Source organism: Corvus brachyrhynchos, unplaced genomic scaffold (genome assembly GCF_000691975.1).
Source record: "Corvus brachyrhynchos isolate BGI_N302 unplaced genomic scaffold, ASM69197v1 scaffold114, whole genome shotgun sequence".
Classification (NCBI taxonomy): Eukaryota; Metazoa; Chordata; class Aves; order Passeriformes; family Corvidae; genus Corvus; species Corvus brachyrhynchos.
Genome location: NW_008238337.1, coordinates 8,650,639 through 8,666,754, shown reverse-complemented (window position 1 = coordinate 8,666,754; position 16,116 = coordinate 8,650,639). Strand labels below are relative to the sequence as shown.

Here is a 16,116-nt window from a genome sequence, read left to right as displayed (position 1 = left end):
GAATTTTCTGAGTTCAGGAATATATTTCCTCTGACATCCTTTAGAACTAATGACTTGTTTTTAAGGAGCCTGTTAGTCACTGCTTCCCAGGGAGAACATTGCTACAGATCTGGATGCTACCAGACCTGAGGGAATGTTCACTCCAGGTACACAGAAAACTGCAACCCTAGAATGGGTTGGACCCCAAAAGAGATGCATTTCAGAAGGGTGCCATGCCAAAAGCGCATGACTTTAACAAGAGGGATATAAAAAGCTCCTGTCATGGATGTTACGATAGTATTTTTCCTGAAATTCTTCCTCTTGTGAATAGTAAACACTGGTTTCTAAAGCACTTACTGGGCACCTGTCCCACAAGAAGTGCTGGAACAGCAAAATTAAAGTGTGCTGTCAGAGAGAGAGGGCTGGACTTGGCCTTGAGCCACCAACAGCCTGTTTAATTCACTCAGTGAGGTTCAGGAGGAAAAAAGGAAAACTGAGTCACTGGTTTTTAGAAATTATGAAAAAACTACCAGGACCTGCTCACAAAGATCCATTGGTAGGTAACGTGCCTTTTCTCTGTGTAGGGGCAAAAGTATAGATCATCACCAAGTGTCTTTAAATAAATAATATAGTGATTTGTTTGGTTTTTTGGTTTTTTTTCTCATATTTTCACATATTTTCAGCTATGATTTTCTTTCAACAGACCATTAAGCCTGGGAAAACTATGAATCAAGTGTTGTTTATCCTGAGGACCTGGTGTCATACATGTGTTTATAACCAAAAATATGTGCATTTTTGGAAGTGAAGGAGTTAAAATAGCTCTCTTCCATACTAGGTGAAGAAGTGAAGAACCCATGCCACTCACTGATCCAGGAAGAGAAAAAGACTTTTGTACAAAAGTTTGGGATTGCATAATGCAAAAAGTAACCAGTGGTAGGGAAAAAAGAAAGCAGATAGCTCTCAGATGACAGCTTGTGCTGACCAGCCACCAGCTGCCTCTGGAGAGCTGACCGGGCAGCTACGGGCTTGCCAACTTCTTCCAGCATGCCACTTCCATAAAATGGTTCCTAGCTTTGCTTCCCTGTGTTCCCCATGGCTCCCACAGCGATCCCCTGGCACTGTGTGTATATGATGTGACTCACAGTACAGAAAAGGCTGGGAAGCTCTGCTTCCCAGTGTTTTTCTGTCTGCTTCCACCTCAGAAGGGTGGTTCTCAGATGTTCTGCATGGTTGTGTACCAGGCAGTTTCAGCCTATGTTTCCATTTCCAACGGACTTCAAAAGAGGAAGATACTCCCATTAATGTTTTGCATGATAACAAGTTAGGCAAGCATCATTTTTGAATGCAGTTGATGGAAGACTAGTTACTGCCACTGCCAAGTGGGCGTCTAAGTTGAGACTATCAAGTGATGTCTGTTGTATTAAATGCTTTGTTACATTTCCAGCTTGGAAAATGATGCGTGTGTCAGACAGAGCTTTCTGTTTTGGCATTAAAGCAATCTTGGCACCCGGTGGAAACTGTTTACTTTAAAAGCTTAATTTTAAATATAGTTTTGGAACACACTTGGAAGTGTCTGCAAATCAACAGTAACAGACAGGAGACTAAAGCACTGTTTCCTTAATGCCTGTGTCCTTTGAAATACCTTAATCTGCTTTGCTTTGTGTGAGCTGCTTCTGGTTTGTGCATGATTTATTCACACATTGTTTCCTCCTGAATTGGACAGTAGCTGAAAGACAGGTAGGAGCCGACAGCACAAACGAACATAATGCACAGCACCATTTGAAATCTTTTTAGTGTTATTTAACCCTTTTTTGTGATATAAAACTGGTGGAAGGAGAACATGTTCCATCTTGCTAAGTAGTCAACAGAGACAGCCTGTGTTAGGATCCTGAAGGGCACTCTCCAGTCTGCTGCAAGGCCAGTGGACATGCCAACATGCAGTGCCATTAATTTCCACCTAGCAGAAAGGTTCTTTAGAGTGCCAAGCATGACGCCAGAATACAAAACACTTCATTCATCAAAGCCATAAGTAAGAAACTCTCTGTTTTTGGTTTTAGAAGCAACTTTTGTACATTTATGACTTTTTCCATATTAAACATCATTTATGGTTTGGAAATTGTTCAGGCAAGAGGCATGTGGTTTCTGCTCCTGAATATCAGCAGCAGTTTTGCTAGGTTCAGTCTCTATTTTTTGTTGACATTTTTTTGGCTTTTCGTTTATCTTTTGGGTGGACTTCTTTGGAGCAAGGTGCCTCAAGGAGAACCCATAACCTTCTTTCTAAATGAAGACTAAGTGATCTGCTTAAGGTGAAGAAGATTACTTTGGTATAGGGAATTTGGGTTCACAGCCAGACTTTTGCAAAGTACCTGGTGAAGAAATACCTTTTCTGGGATGTTCCCTCATCAGAGCAATTGCTGGAACAAATTGAGAAGCAGGAATTTCACACCTGCACTTTGAGACATAAGTTGATAGGTTTTTCCATAGGCAATGTGCGAAGTTACAGAGTAGCTGTTGAATTTTCAGTTAATTCTATTTGTGCTGGATGAATAGTAAAGGACTAACTCAAGATCTTGGTTTGCAATCTAGGAAATTTATAAATTACAAATTGTACAGAGATTTCAATACCCTCCTTTTTCAGGCCTTTTTATGCTAAGTGCCACATTTCAAGGGAGAATGAATGAAATTACATAAATACATTCTCCATGTGCATCAAAGCAGAGGTGCATGGATTGGATGTGCTTTTGCTCCTGCAGCAATTTGGATTCTAGTGCTAATTCATTCTTTCTTTAGCTGACCAGGAAGGACAGAATTTAGACATGAACATTGGTTTTTGCATTTCTGTATTCAAAGCTCTGTTCAAAAGAACAACCTGTAAATGCTCTGTGGGGGTCCAGTTCTGCTCCTTGCTGAGTCCAGTTACTCCACTGAGTCATGATAAACAAATGCTGTGGGGTGTCTGGATGCAGTGACAGGTACTACAGTGCACAAACTCTGAGAGCTGCTGCAAGCTCTAAATCAACGCCTTTGTGATTCTGGGGTTTATATGAATCTAAAAATTGCCCTGCTTGACCACACCATTGGGCTGCTCCCATCCAGCCACAGGTTTTTTCTCTAGAGAGGGTAGAAGGAGATGCTGTTTAGAGGCAGCTTTCAAGCCTGGCCCCTGTCTGGGCTACACTCACCCTTCTCAAGTCTCATGTCTGTCCAGAGAAGCTCCTGTCGTCCTCTTCCCAGAATCTGTGCTCTGGAGCTCTGTGTTGCAATTGCCCCTGAGGATTAGAGACCCCTTTTCTGCCATCACATGGGATAGCAGTCAGAGGGAGTTCCTGCTCTTTCCTGAGGTGTACTACCAAGAAAAATGGCCCTGAATAGAGGTCTTATTTTATTTCCCTGCTCCTGCCTGAATGAGGAATGAATAAAGACATGCCGTATGATATATTAGGGGAGTTTTCTTCTCTCTTTGGCCCTTTGCATCATGGCCCAGTGACTTCTAGTGCTGGGTGCCTCTGTCTCTCTTCTGGTGCAGTGATCTTTGAGACTGAAGTTTGCAAAAGTTCCCTCCAGCAATAGCCCATGTAAAGTTGCCTGGAGCACACAGCAAATGATGCCTAGAACCTCTGGAATCTGGGATAGAAGCCTGCTTGGAGGGGAAGGATGTTGCAGCTATATTTTTTTAAATTGCTTCCTCTTTAGTGATTGCCTATATTCTTCCATTACCTGACCATGGGTCTCCATCTGTCTCTTTTGGGCAAACAGCAGCACTAAATTTCAAGGAGAGAAAACAAATTTTTTAACAACTTCTTTGTTTTGTTTTCCTCACTTGCCTAAACTTTTTGTGAGTGCCTACTTTGTATCCCAGCTGCTTCTGCAAGCCTAATATGCCTCTGTTTCTAAACCTGGCTTCTCTTTCCTGGTGCCCTGGGCTAGGGGCTTGGAGCATTTCTCTCTGGCCTCCCACAGCCTGTAACAGTGGGGTTTCATTCCCGTCCTCCCAGGTCAGGACCACAAGCCTACACGTGGTGGTGCAAGCTCTCCTAGCTCAGTCTCCAGCTTGATTTGTGATGGTTTCCCAATAATGGGAAGAGATTATGAAATCAAAGAAAGACACACAGATGAGGAAAGATATTTCAGGGCTGCCAGGCCAGCTGTTTGAGATCTCGGAATCAGATGGAGACAGAACACCACCACCCTCAGCTTCCCCACCCTCAACCAGGACATCTCCCATGTGTAAAGCAAAACCAGCCCCACCCCAGCCATGCCATTTTAGCTAATGGCCTAGTTAATAAATGGCAAATTCCAAGGGTAATCCTGTCAAAGCCTTCCTGACATCCTCAGTTGATAATATTAACCACAAACTGCTCCCCTGCTCGTCTGATTAATACCAGAAGAATTCTACTTGATTAGATTATTACTGAGGGGAAATGTAGGAAAGATAAATATTCCAGGGAAAAATGAGGCTTTATACAAGGGGGAAGTCCAGAGTGTCCATGGCTTGTAAAACTTTTCACCTTGTGGGGAGGGAGGTTTGTGATTGTCTTCTGCTCCCCAACAACCCTTGCAAAGGATGCATATCCCAGCCCTGCTTTGCCTGTAGCTCATTAATATCACATTGATGTGAGCTGTGTAAGCCAAGCAAGTGCCTACATCCTTGAAGGCTTGCAGACTTTGAATGTAAAGGCCTAACAGCAGAGACCCATGTAATTGTTCCCTTGAAAAGTCTGGCAAGGCCAAATTAGCACAAGTTTTGGGCTCTTGGCACACAGCTGAAAGTGGAGGGAGGAGCAGAGGTTTTTTTGTCTATCCTCTCCCTACCGTACTTCTTCCCTGGAAAAGCTGGAACAGTAGTTTGGAGGCTGGGTAAGAAATACAGTATTTTGGGAAAGATACTGGGCTGCTGCTCTTACTCTTTTCCACCCTTTCCCGAACTGTGGTTCTTAGTTATCTTATGTTGAGATGTCAGCTAGTCACACTTCTCAAGCTGCCTGCAGATTCCAGCAGGCATCACAAGATTCCTTACACATCGGCTTTTAAGTATTTATTGCCCTGCAGGCTTCTAGACATGGTGGGGGGAGGGGGTGTCTTTCTAAATGGATGTCAAGATTGTGATACAGAAAATGAGATAGAGCAGTTCTTCATCCCTGTTTTCTGATGCTGTCTTTGATACCTCTGCTGTCTGCATCCTTGCTTCTTCGTTACTGGGAAGTACAACAAGGCTTGGTCATGTAGATATGATCAGAACAGGAGCAAATACTTAGGCACACCTGAGTGATTGTTTGCTGTGTGTTTCCCTGGCAGCTCTCTAAAACTGGAATCTGCTTTGCTGACCAGAGCAGGCATTAATGGGAAAAAGACATGTGGAGGAGATAAATGACAAAAAGGTTTTTGGAGTTGGATATGATTAGCTGATGTGTATAAATAGCTGATGGGAGGAATAAAGAGGACAGAGACGGACTCTTAGTGATTTCTACTGTAAAGGTGTTTGAACATAGGAACTGGTTGCCACAGAGGCTGTGGAGTCTCCATCTTCAGAGGTAATCCAAAATCCAACTGGACTGTTCTCAACGCGCTGTAGTTGAGCCTGTCGTGAGCAAGGGGGGTAGACTAGATGATCTCCAGAGCTGCCTCCAATCTCAGCAATTCTGTGATTCTGTAAGTACACTTGCAAAATACCTGTTAGAGGATAGTTGGGATAAGCTGACTTGGGAGGTGAAACTAGCTTTGGAAGTTCTCACAGATCCCTGGAAATATCCTAGCTGAAAACAGCGCTACATATTTTTAAGTCAGTTTTTTTTCCAGGACATGTGGAACATGGCCTGCAGACTAATTGATAATCTCAGCTGGGGAAAGGGTTGAACTGTAGTACTGCAGCAAAGTCACTGGAGAGAAGAAATTTTTAAGCTGCCTCAATTATTTCAGACGATCTTGCATGTAGCTACACTTCAGCCCCTGCCCCCAAAGTATCGGGCTGTGCCATTCTCTCACACATAGCAAGCTTGGCATTTGCCTGAAGGTATGAGAAGAGCATCTAGGAGGTTTAGAAGGGGAGAGCTGAGAGAGCCCGAGGCTCTTCCACAAGAAGAATGAAGGAGAAATGTGATAACATCATGAAGTAGTAAAAGGCTGGAGAGACAATGCAGATAATACAAGGAGAATGGGTATAATTTGCTCTCCATATCCAGGGTATATAGGACAAAATTTCAAGGTTTTTAACTACAGCAAGGCATTGGGGAAAAAAAACCTTTATAGCAGTAAATCTAATGAAGCCCAGGAATACAGTGCAAAGGCGGCTGTGGCGTCTTTGAAGGAAATACTTAAAACACAGTATAAAAATTTCAGTCAAGGATGGCAGACTGAGCTGACCTGCCTTGGGGCAAGCAGATGGATAGACCAGAAAGTCCCTTTCTGTCCTCAGCTTCTGTGAATCCCTAAACAGTGGGAGTTCATATGCAGCAGAGAGCTTGCCTACTGGAAGAGGTTCCTCTTACTGTCCCCCACTCTAGTTTCTAACTCTAAAACAGCAAGAGAAATTCATTTTACCCTGTGGTTTTCTTACTCTTGAACTGTCTCAGAATGTAGGATGCAGCATTTTTTGTGGCTTTTCACATCTGATGATGTCACCAAGTTCAGAGTTAGTCCTGGGTCCAGCCCTGCCCTTTGCAGGGAAGCTTAATACCAGAATTGGCCTTTTTGTTGTTATTCTATTCGTGGTTATTCTTCTTCCTTGTCAATAACCTATCTAGAAGACCTGTGTGCTGCAATCATATAACTTGCTGCCAACGTCAGCATGTGTAAAAATGTCATTGCACTTTATAGTGGCTCCTAACATGAAGCAATTCCTTAGGAGAGGGGGTGCGGTGGAAAGGCAGGCAATCTCCCTGGAGTGAGAGAGGCAACCACTGCTTGTTAACTGATCTTGTGGAAGGAGGGGAAATAAGCTGACAAAAGCAATAAAAGGTCATAATGCATAATACATTTGGGCATCAACTTCTGTACAAGAAACCTTTCTAATCCAGTAAAAGACTTTAAATCCTGATCTAATACATCCATAGGGAATTCCCCACCAAATATGTCTTATTCCCTTCTTATTTGCACCCTCCCACACCCTGTCACAGACCACAGATAACATTTTTAGGCATGCTGTGAGTAAGCAAGAGGAAATGGGTCCCACTGGTAAAGCAGGCAGTTGGGGAGATGAAGTTTTTTGCTTTAAAACATCTTCTCCAGAACCTTCCTGGTTTCAGGATCAGCTTTGGCAATTCACTAGCAGATGAGCAGGGATTTTCAGGCTTTCACTGAGTTGTAAGTTGGGAAACCAAAATTGCTGAGGAAAAGAAGTTTCCAAGTCTCCCTCCCTTCCAAGCCTCCAGGTCATAGCACCTGTTCAGACCATCTCTCATTTGGCCCTTCAGAGGAAGGCACTGGCTTCAGCAGTCTCCTGCTTTCTGCAGCCTGTGCTTTAGAGGAGCCTTCTCAAGTGTGGGTGAGCATCACACTGCCCAGGAGAGCCAAACCCTGTAATGTGCTGAGAGAGCAGACTCTCTGGTCCTGGCATTTCTTTATATTCCAGCCCACAGCCATTCCCTTTCTGAGAAACCTAACCACTCTGTGTCCTTTGTTCCCTCCCTCTCAGCTCCCTGGACACATCTACTGCTATGAGATGTCTCAGCCAAGGATTTTGAGCCAAGATATGAGGGAAATGCTTTAACCAGATGTGTGCCCATGCCTGTCACTGAACTTTCAGATGCTGGTATTTAAAAAGATTGTCATCTCCCCTGCCTCCCAGCAAGGTGAGTAATGGGTGGGACAGCAGCATATCCAGAAAAACACCTCTTTTTCAAATGGAAGCAGAGGAGGTTATAATTCAGCTGCAAAAATTTGCTCCAGGCTGAAAACTTGGCAAACAAAAGCCTAGCTTAGGAGTGATTTAAAAGGAAACAACAAAATCAGGGCAGTCATTTTGGGTGGAGATGAGGGTCCAGAGCTTGAAGATCATTCTTTAGTGGGGGGGGGGAAGAAGGAGCAGCTCAAGACAGAGTTGCATTTGGCTCTCAGCCCTACTATAACTAAGCCTTTCAAAGCCAGGAGAATAAACTTAATACAAGTCCAGTCACTAACCTTTTGTCAGAGGAAAGCAAGGCCCCCTGTACTCTTTAAGGCAGAGTGGATGCAGATATGATGGCGGTAGCTGAATTCTTCCTATTGCCACTTTCTAAATATGGATTTCCCTGTACCTTAAATTGTAAAAGCACATGAAGTCATTAATACTCTGTTTGCCCAAGAGGTAAAGAGGGGCAACCCTTGCTCTTCAGCATTATGACTCTCCTCAGGCCCTCTCTTCACTCTGTGCCATACCACACCTGCTGCTCAGCATCTGTGCCCTGCTTCTGCCTTCAGCATTGCACAAAGCCATGCCACAACAAGCTGGAGACCTGAACAAGAGGATGACTGCTCCTAGCAGCTCTTACATGAGGCTTGTTCATGGTTCCAGGGTCACAAAGCTAAAGAAGAGGAAGAGGTGGTTGGCTGCATAGCAGCAGAGACCAGGATACCTCTAGAAGGAAGGCTTTTTCAGACCATTATCTAATGTCCACGGCATACATGGTTGGCTGTGCACTGGGCACAGGCCTTGAGAGACAAAGACAAGGCCCAGCCAGTTCCCCTGCCTTTTGTTGTCTCCAGACCCCTGGGCCCCTCCAGCCTGTGTGCCTATGCATAATTGCATTGCGGATTCCCTTTGAAGAGCTGTGACTGGGAGATTTTCCTGGTGGAGCCTCCACACATCAGGTTAGGGAGGAAAATGTAATGGTGGCATTTTAGACAAACTCCTCAACCTACAGAAAAGGGCTTCACACTGGAGTGGGTTAAGCACTGGAACAGGTAGGCCAGCAAGTGTATGAAAGCCCCATCTTTGCAGATTTTCAGAACTCAATTTGATAAGGACTAGAGCTACCTGACATGGCTTTGCTAACTCTCCTTATTGCTATGCACACTTCTAAAACAGCCATTCCCTTGGCTGCCTGATGGAGTGTTTTGGCTGTACCAGGTACCAAAGAACAATAGGCTAAATGAATGATCAAAGACTCCCTCCTACTGCATGGTTTCACTCCCATGTTTGATTCCATCAGCTTAAAGTGACACAGGCAGTCATGGTATAGATGGGATGCTACTTAATTTTGCTCAGAAGAGGCCTTCTTTAAATGGCAGCACAAATTAAACCTCTCTGGTTTTGTAACAGGCTTCTTGTTTTCTCGCAAATATTTTTGTATGTGTTCACAGATCCTCCCTTCAAGCATCTAGAGGCTGTCTGAAGAACTTACTGCTCTCCAGCAGCTGACAGTGCCTTGTTTTGCTTCATATAAAAGAAATGCACTTTAATTCTGTCCTTTCTCCAGGCTTAATGAGGCAGGTAGAACCAGCCACTACAGAAACTTTTAGAAATAGATCTGTTTGTTCAGAAGCATTGGAGAAGCTTTGTGCTTTGCTTAGTACTTCTTGCAGTACTAAGAGATCTCTTACCTTTACTGCTATACTGTATGATTTGAGATCAGGTTGTTAAAGCATCACCTCTCTGAATATCTCAGCAGAGGCAACTCTACTGGGATGTTGAGGAAGGCTGTTTGAGATGCTGATGCTTTCATGTATTGCCATTTCTAGGGAAGACTGAAGCCATAGAGCATGGAATCCAGCCCTTCTTCTAGCTACCCAAGGGCAGTAAAAACATCTACAGACTGATCTTCTACAGCTGCTCTGGAGCACTGGAACTTCCAGTTGTATATGTTTTCAGGGCACGAGCCACCTCAGGAAAGCTGCTTTTCAAAAGGTATGTCATCTCTTGTTTAGACTAGAAAAACTGAAAAGGGAAAAAAAGAAAAACATTTAGCTTTGGCATCAAAACAAAGCAAGTCTTTATTTTCCCTAAGCTTCTTTAATTGTGCTTCATGCAAAAGAAAATTACACTGTAAAAATGAATGGGGATGAAGGTAAATACAAGGTACTGCATTGGAGATAAGGTTAAATCAGGGCCCAGCAGAAAGAATATGGCAGTGGAAGAAGTTTAACAAGTTCATTTTATGTGCCACTGTGTCATGCTTCCCTTTGTTGCTCAAGAATGTTGCTTCACTGGTTCCTAAGGGTGTGAAAGGGCCATGCTGCTGGAATGATGTGATCCACAGACTGCATGAGCCACTATTGGGCTACCTTTCTATCTGCAAATTGTTGTTTTACTTGTATTACCGTTTTGCTGTGGACCAGGAACCGGTCTGGACTTTGTAGTCAGAGGTCTTCTGTAGTATGCCAGCTTGTAGAACTGTACTGTGCAGGGCAAAAGTGTAATGAGAGCAGGTGGGCACTCCAGTTGAATCAAGGGAAGTCAATATGCCTCTGTAGAAAGGATTCACGATGGTCAGGTGGTTTAAATGGTACCCATCTTGTGAGGAGCTCAGAAGTTTAAGTTAAATGCTCTTTAAAATAATGGAGATCCCTCTGACCTTTGCTTTCAAAGGGAGGAGGCAGGATAAGACGCTCACAGACTGTGTTGTGTGTACACATATACTGCAAAGGACAGGAGGAACCTCACACCCCTTGTCAGGAGGGGTAGAGTGCACTGTGAGTGTGTGACAAGCCCTGGCAGATACACACCTCACCACTGTGCTGTGCAGCCAGGCTAGGGCAGAGCTTACACCAAGAGCTGACAATTCTCCCTCCTGCCAGCGTTTGTACACATCCTACACTGCTATTGCATGGTCTTGTGTGAGTTCTGAGACTGGAAGAGCCAGCTGGTAGGTCTGCAATGCACTGCTAGAGATCTCTGAGCCTGTTTGCTTTCCTTCCCCTCCTCCAGTTCCCACTGCACCCCCAGTCCTGGGACAGATTCCCACTGAAAAGCAAAGAAGTAGCTACAGCAGAAGATTCCCAAGTTGCTGCCTGTTTCAACTGCTGCTGCTCCTGCAGCCTGTGGCTCGTGTGATGGCAGCAAGGATTCAGTTCAGTGATTTTTGAATCCTTCCTCTTATGGGACTAAGTCCTTTGTGTGGACACTCTTAAACCAGTTACAGTGGCCAGGAACTGATCAATGTAAATTTATAAAAGAAACAGAGGAGGAACTCTGTTTCCCTTCTCTTTTTCCGTGTTTCCTCTACCTAGAGGCACAGACAGGCCGTTCGATGACAGTGCCCAGCTGGTTGTTAGCTCAACCCTTCATGGAAAAAATAAATTAAAAAAAAGAAAAAGTGATCAGCCTCCTCCATCATTTGTTCTGCCCTTGGTGATCACAAAGTCTGTTCTGAAGCACCTCTGTGTGAGCTCCAAGTCAGTCCATTGTAACTTCCCCTTCTACCCCTTTCAGCCTAAAAGACACTTTATAGGCCTTTGCTCTACAGGACCACACTTCACATGTGAAGGACTCAGAAAAGGCAAGGTAGGACTCCTGTAACAGCTGTAACTCAGATGGTTTTGCACACATATTATTTTTAGTTAATATAGATGGTGTTAACATTAATGCCTTAACCCTTGAGGAAGCTAGCTAATTTCCAGGTCGATATGGCCAGGGAGCTGGCTAATTTCCCATGTCTTGGGGAGAGAGCCAAGAAGTGCAATGCCAGGGTGTTTCTGGCTGCTGGTGTTCCTGAGTGGACCACATCCGGGTCTGCACTTCATCCTGGGTTTCCAGCCACTGTCTGCCGCCCCACCACTCTCTGTGTGCACCGTGGGCTAAAGTGTCTTCAACAGCAGGGCTACCATTACCAAGCTGCAGCTGCGTGTTGTGATACTGTCACCCAAAATGCCTAGAAGGGGACAAACTGGCAGCTTATTAACCGAGCTGTACAAGGCTGGCGGCTTACAAACAACAGCCACCTTGGTCTAGGAGTTCAGTGTGAGTAAGATGTAGCAAAACAGTGACACCATCACCCATACACCCACTGTTGTTACTGAAATATGGGTCTAACCAGGAAAAGGCTGTGGCAAGCAGGCAGGAGAGGAAAAGGGAGGGGGGATTTCAAACACCACAGCCCAGAGAAAGAAAACCCTGCGTTCGTGCTTACGTCAGTAGCCTGTCTGTGTGCTGACCCCAGGCTCACCTGAGCCTTGGCAAAGCTCCCCTTTGTTCTGTGTTGGCGTTCAGAATCCAGAGTTATCCCACCACCACTTTGTGACCCATTCCACCCAGACAGCCTGCCCATGATTGCTTCATAAAGCAAGACCAGGAATCAAAACCAGGGCATGTTTCCTGAGCAGAGATGGAAAACAGCTGTGCTGGAAAAAAGGAGGGGTTTTCTGGCTGAGCAGTGGAAAATACAGATCAAGGCCTGGTTGTGCAATCTTCTCTGGCTGGCCTTTGGCTGCTATTGTGGCAAGGGGACCAGCTGGACTTGGCAGGAGGCTGCTGCCCGGTGATGGGGATAGCGAGAGCCTCTGGTGACAAGGCTAGAAACCCAGAGTTTAGTTCTGCACGTTTTACAGATGCTTGGGAGGCTGATAACTGGCATCTGGTGATGCTGCCCTCACCACTGTCCTGCAGTCAGATCTGTTTGGCCAGTCCCAGCTGGTGTTTGAATGGCTGGGCATGTTACTGCAAAGGCACAGAGCTCTGTAGGGCTACAGAGAAGCATCTACCCAGGTGTGAAGCTCAGTTCTGCCTAGTGCTCATAAAGTGCTCCCTGCACAGCCAGAGCCAGGGGATGTGGTTATGTCGTCTGGCCAGGTTCCTGCATCTGAATCCCCAGTGCCTGCCTGGGGACTGTGAAGGGAGGCTGACCAAAAGATCTTACAGCTAGAATCTGCTCTGCCACTGCTGTCCTCTGAAATCAACGGAAAGCTATGTCCTGATTTTACTAGCCTAAAATGCTGCTTGCTTCAAGCATGGCTTCTGGAAGAGTTCTTGATTTTTATCAAATTCAAAATCTCTAACGAAAAGTAAAGGAACCAGCTGAGTCTGGATCCAGAGGCAAGGGGTGTGGGATTCTGTCTGGTTTTTTAAAACTAATTATTGTGTACAAAAAGGAGAGAATTGTGTACAAGAGCAGAGAGGGAAAATTAGGCCTTTGCTTCAGAGCCAAATTATCAAAAAAATTACCCTCGTCTGCTGAGAGAGCCCTGCAACCTCTCCTCTCCTCACTAAAAACTAAGGGGCAAAATGTGAGAAGGCAGAAGCAAAGGAAGTAGGCAGGACCATGAATCACCTCCTGGGCTGATACATGCCAGCTACGTTGGCCTCTCTTCTTAGCACCTGGAACAGCAGAAGACAGTATGATGAATGTTTTTCACTCTGCAGTGTTGGAGCTATGGATGTGCTGTAACTGCAGGGAGATTGTGCTTTCTTACAGCTGGCTCAGCTACTGAGCTGAAACATATGGATCCAAACCTTGCTCTGCAGCAGCTTCCAACCAGTGTTCATCACTAAGACAGCACAACTACAGGGGAAAAAAGCAAACCCAAAACTGATCACTGCTACCAAGCGATGAAGGGAAGGAAAGAAGGAAGATGTGATATGGCGACCTGTAGTGGGGAAGAAACGGCAGAATTAGGCAAGAGCAGTGCCCAGAGGAGATGCAGAGGGAAGCAATTTTGGTCCAAATAGCAAACTTTGGAGTATTTATAGTTCTGAGTTGGGAGCTGAACAAAATAAACACACCCCTTGGAAGGAGTGAGGGACTTAAGGTTCTACTGAGAGCAGCCTATCTCTCCTGTAGGAGATCCAGTTTGATTCTCGAGATGCAGCTTACAGGGGGCTGCAGGACCTGGCTCCTGCGGCACAAGAAAAGAACAAGACAAAGAACAATGCATTTTGCTGTGGCAAGTGCACCTGCTTTAGCTATTACTGATTTAAGCCAGGTCACACTAAACTTGGTACAACAGCAGGCTTTGCACAAGTGCACACAAAATCAATTTGCTGAAACCTGGACAACTTTGTAAGATATCCAGACAAACAAAACCCAGATAGATACCCAAAATTAATAGTTGGTTACTGCTTCAGCATTCATAGGCCTTTTGAAAATGTAGCATTACTTGCAGATGAAGTCTCCAGTGCTTCAGTTTATGCTCAGTACAAAACAGGATGAAGGCATATTTTAGAAGTAATTTGCAAAGTGACATGCTAGTCTTTTGGCTTTCACTGACTTGAAATAATTCTTTATTAAAAAATTGTCCTTCCTTTTTAACTTCTTAATGTGGCATCAGTCATGGTCATTCTTATGAAACAAACATTCTCCATCTGCATCTACTCAGCAGAGTCCAAATGGGACCTCAACAGTGGCTGAAACAAAATTTCATTTAAAAAAAAATTGTTCCCATGGAAAAGTTCCAATTTTGGTGAAATATTTCCTGCAAGAAAACAAAAACCAAACCTATCATTCAAAGGTTTGACCCAATGTCTGCTCTTCAAGAGGGAGAAGGGTAGTGGAGAGGAAGCAAGCGAGTGTGGGTTTGGGAGAAAAGAAGTCCTACCAATAAATGGGGGTAATGAAAGCAGAGGGAAGAAAGTACAAATTCCCAGGCATTCCAGACGTATCTGGTATCCTTTACATCCTGCACTCTGCTCTTCAGTTTTACATATTTCAGTGTTCCACCACAGAGGCAGCTGCATTTCAGTTGGGAGTTGCTATGTGAAGAGTTTTGTATAGTTGTTACAGGATCTTATGAGATGAAAAGGAGCTGACCACGGCAAAGAAAGTAAAATAGAACATGCAATCTTTTAACTATGCTGGAAACCACTTATGCCACAGAGAAATGGGTGCCAGGAAGCAAAAACTTCCAGAAGAAATTAGAAATAAAAGGGGAAAAAATAGGAAAAGTCACTGGTAGCTGGGAAAAGAGTGCAGGCTCATTACCACATCCGAGAAAAACAGCCTCTGGTTTTCTGTAGCTCTTCATCTGTTTTTCTGTTCATTTTTGTCCTTCTCTTTAACCTTGCTGGGTAAAACACATCTCCAAGGACAAAGAAAAATGATTTTCTTGCCAGTGCTGCTGACTTTGCAACCTGTCAGAAAACTGACTAAACTTGAAGCTCCTTCATTCAGTCACTTTAAAATATAGTCAGCATTGTGTTTAAAGAAAAAAATGAACCATATGAATTCAACACCAGGGTTATACTGCTGCATATTACAGCATTCTACCAGGCTCTGGGAGAAACGGCACAACTGAGGTGATGAGTAGTGTTACAAAGAAAGTGCTGCAAAATACTAAGCTTGGCTCTTGCAGTATAGTGAAGATGCTTCATTTGTTTCAATTAAATAGGTATTTTATTAAAGAATTCTTAGATCCAAAAAACTGGCCTGGGAACCAGAAAAAATACCATTTAGAACCAGGCTCAGGAAATGTGAATTAATTTTGCTAGGGTCACACTTAACCTTCCCAAGGAAAAATGTCCGAATTTTAACATTGGAGGGGTTGAAATCTACAGTGGGTGCTTTTGTCATCAATTACATTCATCTTCCCTGGAAGCATTTATCCTTTTTACCTGCACCGTAGGTGGGTGGAGAACTGTAATTTCTTTTAGGAAACTTTTCTGCCTCAGATTCCTCGCTGCTCCTCAGAGTTACACTTAGAGCCCAAACAGACTGGAGGGATTTATGGATTGGCAGGTCCACCTATCATCAACTGTCTCTGACAAACACTGCTTTCAAACTGTGGTTAGGACAAAGCAGGGGTAGCTTTTCAAAATCAGCCTCATCTTGCTCAGGTGACAACAAAAGAAGTGAAATTATGATTGGTCTATTGTCCATTGCCTGCGTGGTTACTGTATCCCTGCCTGGCCCATGCAATTCATCCTTTCTTATATTCTAACAAGTGTCAGATTTTGGTTTATGACCCAAGTGCAGAGATGCATAAAATGTGAGGTTGTGAGTGCCTTTTTTAGGCTGTGTATGTGGGGGAGTCTCTTTGTGAAGTAGCTGGTTCAGATCCCTGGGCAAGAATAAATGAAGAGAAAACATGGAGAGTCAGCTATAGGAACAAGGTGAACTCTAGAGCAAGAGATGTAATTTTTCAATCAAGCTTTTAATGAAAAGATCATAAAATAACAGTTTCTCATCACTGTACATTAAGACTGCAAATTTCTGAATGCTGAGATCATATTATAATTTCTGTATCTTTTTATATGACACTTGAGTTGAAGCCACAACTATGTGTGGCTCTGACCTG

The 16,116-nt window shown here is 44.1% G+C and overlaps 1 long non-coding RNA gene across 2 annotated transcripts; it reads left to right on the top strand.

The window, feature by feature from the left end:
- Positions 1–7,599: 7,599 nt before the first annotated feature.
- On the top strand, positions 7,600–16,110 carry LOC108446840. Of its 2 annotated transcripts, none has more exons than XR_001862159.1 (3): positions 7,600–7,766; positions 9,634–9,799; positions 13,302–16,110. It is a non-coding gene; the product is annotated as an uncharacterized LOC108446840 (long non-coding RNA). The 2 variants fall into 2 exon arrangements; XR_001862160.1 differs by lacking the exon at positions 13,302–16,110 and adding an exon at positions 10,820–11,349.
- The last annotated feature ends 6 nt before the right edge of the window (positions 16,111–16,116 follow it).